The sequence below is a fragment of the Amphiura filiformis genome, chromosome 1 (assembly GCF_039555335.1).
Source record: "Amphiura filiformis chromosome 1, Afil_fr2py, whole genome shotgun sequence".
Taxonomy (NCBI): Eukaryota; Metazoa; Echinodermata; class Ophiuroidea; order Amphilepidida; family Amphiuridae; genus Amphiura; species Amphiura filiformis.
Window position 1 is genome coordinate 6730345 of NC_092628.1, and position 8654 is coordinate 6738998.

At 38.0% G+C, this 8654-nt stretch overlaps 1 long non-coding RNA gene across 1 annotated transcript; it reads left to right on the forward strand.

The window, feature by feature from the left end:
* Window positions 1-4940: 4940 nt before the first annotated feature.
* LOC140164786 (uncharacterized) lies at window positions 4941-6729 on the forward strand. The gene is made up of 3 exons (XR_011860626.1): window positions 4941-5146; window positions 6058-6171; window positions 6573-6729. It is a non-coding gene; the product is annotated as an uncharacterized lncRNA (long non-coding RNA).
* The last annotated feature ends 1925 nt before the right edge of the window (window positions 6730-8654 follow it).

Here is an 8654-nt window from a genome sequence, read left to right on the forward strand (position 1 = left end):
GATATGGCGCCGAATACTACAGCTGTTCCGAACTCAACCTGTTTCCAGACGAAAAATTTGATGTTGTTACAATGAATTCAAAGTAATGATATCGTCAAGAGACCCACATAGAGGATACGACATCTAATCGTGAGCCAATCTGCATTATGCTGCCTGCAAAAGCCGACGATCAGACATCAATTCTAAAAGGAGCATCCCCAGATATCCGCGTTAATTTCATGGTAAGCTTTCAACGCATTGAAAACGCCAAATTGCAGTCACAAAATATATAATAATAGTAAATCACCAAAGCGAATCGTAATATAGGTATGTGGAAAAGAATTGTATTAACAAAGTATGTACCCAAGCATTTGTCTTTGGCATGTCGCGGCCCAGTCACTACCTGTCACTGTAATTTGGGGGTAACTCGTCGCTTCCCCTCCCCAGTTACCTGTACTTTAAGTTTGCCTTTAACCCAGCCCTTAAAAAGGGCTGTATACGCTACTGAATACAAAATATACATATATATTTTTGCGTTACTGTACCATTACATTAACTAAAGTATTAGCAAAATATTGGCACAATATTTTCACATTTGAGAGACATAAATTATGTTGCTTTCAGTGATTCTGTTCAGTCACAGTACACATCGTGCACGCCAGGTTAAGAATTATTTGGTACTACAGGCAGTAAACGAACCAATAGAAATACGACTTGCAGCAACTTAGCACGGAACTTTATAAACTGACCCGCCGGCTGCTGAGAGTAGCTGCTATTACAAAATAAGTTGAACTTATACTCCGCACCCGGTGAGCGATTGGTCAAAAACCAATCATTGACTAAAACCCAACCGCCTATAGCTCAGCGATGCAATTAATTCAGCTATGGGCTGTCTTTCAAACTAATCAGGCTAAACCCTTTTGTTGAACGTCGAGAGTCAGTTACAATAAGAGCACATCCCTCAAGCACATAGTTACATATTGAGATGAATTGACTGACCGCCACTTGAAATCATTTGTGGTATTTATTGTGGTACTTGGTGAGCATGACAGTTAAGGCAACATAAAATATGTAGAGAGGGAACTGAAATAATTTACATATTTTGCATTGATGTTAATCACAGGTTGTGGGGGTAACTACATAACGATAATTCGTGTCAACGAGTCCTACGCCTTGGAATATTTGAATTATGGTAATAATGTAGTTTGTCAATGGAAATTCAACACTACTCAAGGAAGACACATCTTTGTTCACTTTGAGACATTAAGAGTAGAGGAATGTTGTGACTTTCTACAGTTTGGCACCTTGGAGGTTATTGATGCATATGGTGCATACAGTGGGAATGTCCCGCCACATGACTTCCGTACTGCTGATAGTTTCGTAGTGGTGACTTTTACTAGTGACTGGGATGTAAATGATTTGGGATTTGCTATTACACTGTCATCTGTCAATTCAGGTATTTTTGTATGTTTGGTTTGTAAACGCCTTCAGTTGGGGGACACACGTATGACAAATCGCTTGGTAACAGTGGACACACATGAAATGTGGTTGACCATGCTTTCTGGATGTATACAAATGTGACATAAAAATGCATAATAAACAACATAAACAGTTGGGGTGTAGGCTAAGATCGCACTCAGCAGTACACAAATCCAAAAGCAAAAGGTAAAACTAAATACAACTCAAATGTGTGTGTCCACAGGAAGGCTTATACGACTTAAAGTGTGTATATCTGTCCATGATTGTCGGTGTTACTCATCCATAAAATAACTAGTATTGCTTAGTCAATTTTGATTACAATAACACATATTACAAATAAGGCAACAACAGCAATACAACACCAGCTTTCCCTACAATCCACACTGCAACACACAGTAACTTGCCAATTTCAACACATGTAAAACAATACATAAGAATTGTTCGATTTATAGGATATTAGTTGTAATGATGCGAGCCTGAGATAAAGTCTTGACGATTTAACTCCTGCGTAGTCTGCAACCTTTGGTACCAATTAGGATTTATAGTTTGATCAGCTCGTAATCGGCGGGCCTTATAACAGCGCGGATTAATATCAATATGTGTTATTTTGAGTTGTCTTGTGTCATTTCGCCAGATAATCACAAATTATTACTTCGAAGTCCTATCCTCTATAATAACACGCATAAAATAAATCAGAGAGGTCAGCTATATCACTCTTAACGTGGGACTACTTTTCGGCGTAGTGGTAAAGCCTAACCATTCCCGCCGATTTCGAGCTGATCAAAATATAAAGGATTTAGATTCGAAAGAAATAATAAATCCTTAATAATTAATTCTCTTACCTCCACAACCCATTAATTAAAATCGCGAACTGTGATTTGTTGAAACGTGTCACGTGAAAGACCATTAATTAACAATAAAGTGGCCAGGGCAACGAACTTTATGTTCCTCTCGCATCACAGCGCACAGCAAAGCGCGATACAGTATAATAGCGCTGTTACGCATTCTACGCAAAGCATTACGCCGGTTAGGCGTTCAATTAATCTGCATTTGGCTACGCGTAGGCACTCCAACTTGAGGTAAACAACTTCAAATATTAGGGCAAAAAGTGATATTTTCTCTTTAAATGACACTATTTTGTGGTAATAGAATAGATATAAAGGGTGCAGCATTAACTTTACACGCAAATAATGGATTCGGCTCCGCCTCACCCATTATTTACCATGTTTACGTTTTACTACCTCGGACACATTATTTGCGTGTAAAGGGTAATGCATTACCCTTTATTTCTTAATGTTATCACGAGTTGAATAAGATGTAATTTGTTTCCTTGACATTTGGCTGAAAAGGAGAGCAAAAGGTAAGGTCCTTTCCCTTTTATTGTATAACACTTTTATCCACACAATTGAACTTATGTTACTTTTGAAGATATTGACGTGTGCTCTGCAGAACCATGTCAAAATGGAGGGATATGTAAAGATCATGTCATTGAATACACCTGTCATTGCGATGACGCTTATACGGGAACTAATTGTGAACAGGTAAGTAACCCAAGTAAAACAGAGTAGCAAAGAAAATATTTACAACTAAATTGACAAGAAAAGCCAAATCATACAATATAACCTATATTATACCAACTAATAATAGTAGTGTGTGTGGGACAAATATCATACTCTCACCACTCTTAACGTTAGCCTTGTAGAGTATGAACTTCAGTTGAGTAAGTTGGCATGATCATCTACTAACTGCAGTTTTATTTACTTTATCGTGGGCATAACCGGAATATGATATGAAAAACCGATATTTGTAAATAAATATAAATTATATATAATCATCATCATTAACACCATCATCATCAGTCGGCTACAAGCTTTTTCCAACTATTGCGATCTTGGGCAAGTAAACAATTTCGTTTGGCTGTAGTAGCATCCCTTCAGTATCTCTCAGGAGGTGCTGGACAAACTGTAAGTACAGTGTGCGTGCCCGTCCGGGTTTCCTCTTCGCATGTGGTGGAATATAAAGGGCATATTCTTTCACAGGCTCGTCGTCTTCAAGACGCAGTATATGGCCGAGAAATTTGACTAGTGGAGTGGTGTTGGTTTCATTTGGAATCCGATCCACACGCTTGATGTTTAACATGACTCTGTAGCAAGATATTGCAAAGGCATTAATCTTGTTTTCCATGTCCTTGGTGATTACCCATGACTCACACCCGTACAGAAAGACAGTAACACAAGTTGTCTCAAATAGCTTGATTTTTGTTTCGATTGGCAGGGATGGGCTTCTTCAAAGGCGTTCCAGTTTCCAGAAAGCTGCCCAGGCTAGCGCCTTTCTTCTTTTTAGGTCTCCAGCACTAGAGCCCATGTTGGAACCCAAGTAATTAAAATCTGTGACATGTCATATTATGACAACCTATAATTACTACAATTACCATTACAAAATTGTAATTATCAAAAACTAATTGTCAAGCTCGCCTTTTCAACACAAAGTCACCAAGAAGTAAGTCGCCTGGTAAGACATTTTGTTTAGGACAATCCAAAAATACATCGATAATTTATCTTGTTTTAAAATTGGAACACAGAGTGAGTAGTTACGCATCAAGTGAGTGCCGTTTTATTGGTACTTTTATCTTCTGCACTGAGAAATACATTTATGAAATTTTCAGCCAAAAAATGTATTTTTTTTCATATGCTTTTAATGGTTTTTATGCATCAGTTTGTGTTTGACAATTTCTCTTCTTTAAGCAAGCAATTTAATCAAAAAGAAATATGAATAATTTAATCCCGATTCTTCAAAATGAAACAGCTCAACTCTAACCATTCATTGAGTACTAACTGGAAATGAAAGAAAAGCTTCACTATTTTACTAATTTCTTTAAAAAAAGAGCCAGAAACATGCATTTCATCATGTTTTCTGGCAATCGATTGGAAAAAATCAAAACCTAAATACAAATAAGCATGATAAGTGTTCGTCAGAACTGAAATGCACCTGTAATCTACCAGTTATGAAAGCGGGAGGAGCTTAAACATATGGCTCTTGAAAGTGATACGTACACATGGAGGTTTGAAAGTCCCCCTGGGGGATTGAGCTGTGTTTCATTTGGCAGAAGTTGATTTTTTTAATCTTAAACAATTAATGGTGTATGTTTATTGAATGTGGAGTTGATGATGCAGCTCTCTTTGAGCGAAAATTTCTAAATGGCTATATTTTTCAGTAAAACTAATCAACTGGTGTTCTAAACTTTAAGTCAAGAGAAATGATCGATTGGTTTTTGGATCATACTAACATGTCTTGGTGGGGACCTACTTCTTGGGAACCCTTTATTTTACATATTTTACCGTAGTACGAATCACAGACTGTTGGAACACCAACATAACTGCCATAGATATCAACGAGTCTTACGCCTTGGAATACATGAATTATGGTAACGATGCAGTATGTCAATGGATAATCAACAATACTCAAGAAAGACACATCTTAGTTCACTTTGATACATTTAGACTTGAGGGATGTTGCGATTTCCTATATTTTGGCACTTCGGAGGTTGTTGATGCATATGGTAAATACAGTGGGATTAACCTGCCACAAGACTTCCTTATTGCTGATAGTTTCGTAAGGGTGACATTTACTAGCGACGGCAGCGTAACTGACTTGGGATTTGCTATTACACTGTCAGATGCCAATCCAGGTATTTATGTGTGTTTTGTTTGTAAACAACATCAACACAATCGATGAGTAACAGTGGGCACTGACGAACTGTGGATAGTGGCGTAGCCAGTTGGGGTGGGTGGGGTGTGGTGCTGGTTTGGGTTTGAGCCGGGGGCGATGGCCCCTCGCTCATCATGGACGTCGGTACATCTTAGGCTGGCGGTACACAATGAGCCTTGGTGGAAAAAATGGGGTCAACAATAGACAATTTTGTGTGTGAAGGGTAAAGAAACAAAGTGGAGCACGTGTGGCGGAGTGGATAAGGCGCTCGACTCATAATCCATAAGTTGCGAGTTCGAGCCCCGCTCGTGCCAACGTGTTGTGTCCTTGGGCAAGGCACTTTATCCTCATTGCCTACTGGGGGATGGGGTTAGGTTGGATTGGATGTCTGTATAGTTTGTTTCAATGTTGCAATATTGGCGCTGATTAAGTTGCTGCCTGCAAATTGCATTGTGTCTGTTTAGTTGTGTTTAATGTACAATCCTAGCAATTTGACCTGCGTGTCACCATTAGAGTTCGAAATAAAACCTTCCTTCCTTAGTATATGTCGCTGAAATCTTGGACGCGATGTGATTTTTTTTGGATTTTTTCTCGGCAAATTGAAATTATATTTAACTTTAATTGCCAAATGAATAATTAGGATTGAGCTGTGTTTCATTTGGCAGAAGTATATAATATTTTTTTTAAATCTTGTTCAAACTTGTTTCAGGATATAAGTTGTATGATGTGAGGTACAGCCTTTCGTTTTTAGCGACAAAGCCAGCTCAAGAAAAGACCTCTGTCCTTCCGTTCGTTTCCAAAATCATAACCCCATTTCATTCTTTTGTGTCTTTCTTTTGTCCTTTCCCTCTAATTGTATAACACCTTCATCTACTTATGTTACTTTGCAAGATATTGTTAGGTGCTCTATAGCACCGTGTCAAAATGGAGGGACATGTAGAATTGAAATTAATGGATACACCTGTCTGTGCGATGGAGGTTATACGGGAACTAATTGTGAACAGAGTAAGTAACCCAAGTAAAGCAATGTAGCAAACAAGAGCATTTACGACTAAATTATGGAGAGAATTGCATTGACAAGATAAACCAAATCATAAAAATGCTATAAAATGGAGTTTAGCCCAATTTTAATACAAAATATAAACCATTGAAATCATTCATTCCGTGTTCTACATCTTTGTGGACACTTTTTAGAAACTTCGCATAATATACTCTCACTAGAATGTATATAGCAATACAAGATCCCGTACAAGATTAATGTGAGCAACCACAAGTTTGTCTAGATCTTGATTTGTAATCTCAATGATAACTTAATATGAGCAACCTCAGGTTTGTCTATAGCTCTTGATGTGTAATCCCGATAATGATATTGGTTACTGCTTTTTCTCCCGTTCTAAAAATTGAAGCTATTTTGGACCATTCTCTTATACGTCTTGTTGGGGGGTCTAACAACAATGAAGGTCGAGTGGAAGTGTTTTATAACGGCTGGGGAACAGTTTGCGATGACTTCTGGACCATAACTGACGCACAGGTAGTTTGCCGACAACTTGGACTTCCCTACGATGCTGCACAAGCGGTTCGTAACGGTGCCTTTGGACAGGGCTCTGGACAGATATGGCTGAATGGTGTTAGGTGTACAGGATCTGAAAGTAACCTGGATGAATGTAATCATAATGGATGGGGCATTCACGATTGTACACATAATGAAGATGCCGGTGTTCGCTGTGCCGATTGTAAGTACTTATTTGAAATTCATAACCTCATAAATATACGCGATGCCTGTGATCCTATCAGATTTTATTATTTGTAAATACGCGGACGCAAATTGAGGTCATTATTCCTCACAGTTGAACGCACAATGCGTAATTGTTTCAGCGTAAATATTAGTAAAATCCTCACGCGCCGTTTTGTGCGTCGAACAAACTGCTCGCGCGATGGCCGCTTTCTGTGGATTGCGCGCTAGCTTATTTGCACAGATAGTGATTCGCACTTCTGTCATTGGTCGTCCTGTTTTAGCCTTTTCGATTTTTCGAAAGGCAAAATGTAACAGTTATTTTCACAAACTTTATACTAAACTTTTGTGTTATTTTGTAAAGTGAAAAGATGAAAGTGATGGCTATGAATAAGGATAATAACTTTGCAACGGTAATATGTGGGACATTGTGAAAAATCTAAACATTTTGTTTTTGACCTTGTAATATCGCTCGGGCCCCTTGTGATATTCCTCAGTTCCAAAGGCAAAATATTTAGATATTGCCCTCCAAATAACCGATGCGCTGTTATTAGCCTCTAAATAATCAATAAGGTTCAGTTATGGTGCACGGCGACGCGCTTCACGCGCATTTGGGTTAATAGCATTTATTTCGATTTGATCTCGAGAAAGAAAAAGGCAACGTTTTGAAAGAAAAAAAAAGGAAATTACATGCCCGACATAAGTCTGGTGATATAAATTTGTGTGAGGTGTGTGCTGGGTGCATCGGTGTGGATATATATATATATATTTTCTGCATTGTGCAAATTACGTTCGGGATGATGAAACGCATGTGTCCCAACCCAGTTCATTCCAGGCTTGTCCTTTTCATATTATTGTAAACTCATTCTTGATGATGGTTAATGTCATTATTCATTTCTCATGAATATCTAGGTATTTTGCCTAAATTTACGTTTTAGAACTATATTAATCACAATATGGGAAACACTTTGGAATTAACACTCTTTTTACTATTTTTAGTACTGTAATTCCGTAAAAACTCGAAAGTTAGCATATGCGCTTACTATCGAGCGCTTTTAAAACATGAAATTGTATCAAAGTCTGGCGCTTTACCAACTGAGCTAATGTGGTTGAGACACAAATTTGTAGGCATACTTGTTCGAATGTAACTATGTACATCGATAATTTGCTCAAAAGTCTTTACACTTTTGTGGATGGAGCTCTTCATGTTTGCATGTTTCAAAAGCGCTCGATAGTAAGCACATATGTTAGTTATCGAGTTTTTACAGTAAACCTTGTATAATCCATTATCACGTATGAAATCTATATTTCAGTGTAAGAATCTCAGGAAAATTCCCCATGCAGTATTGCAACGTAAATTGGGAATGTTTATTACAGAGGGGATTTCCAGTTTACTAGTTACTATAAAGGCCGAATGAAACGAACATTTGGGCTATAATATATAGTTCTGTACAAGAGAAACACTGGTTAATACAGTGAATAAAGCGCTATCAAAATAGAACAACTGGCCCCACATATTTTAGGGAGTGAAGAAAGTACATCAACCACTGAGCGAAGAAAGTGTGCCGAATCCCCAAAAAAAAAAAAAAAAAAAGGATATGTGACTCTGGTGAAAATGCGTCAGTTCAGTCGAAATGAAAGTGGAACAGAGTAGATGAAAACTCTTCCGAGAAGAAAGAAGCGAATGGTGAAATGAGATTGTCATCAGTGCAATGATTGTGTGGGTAAAGGATAGGACGCCTGTCTCTAAGTCTAC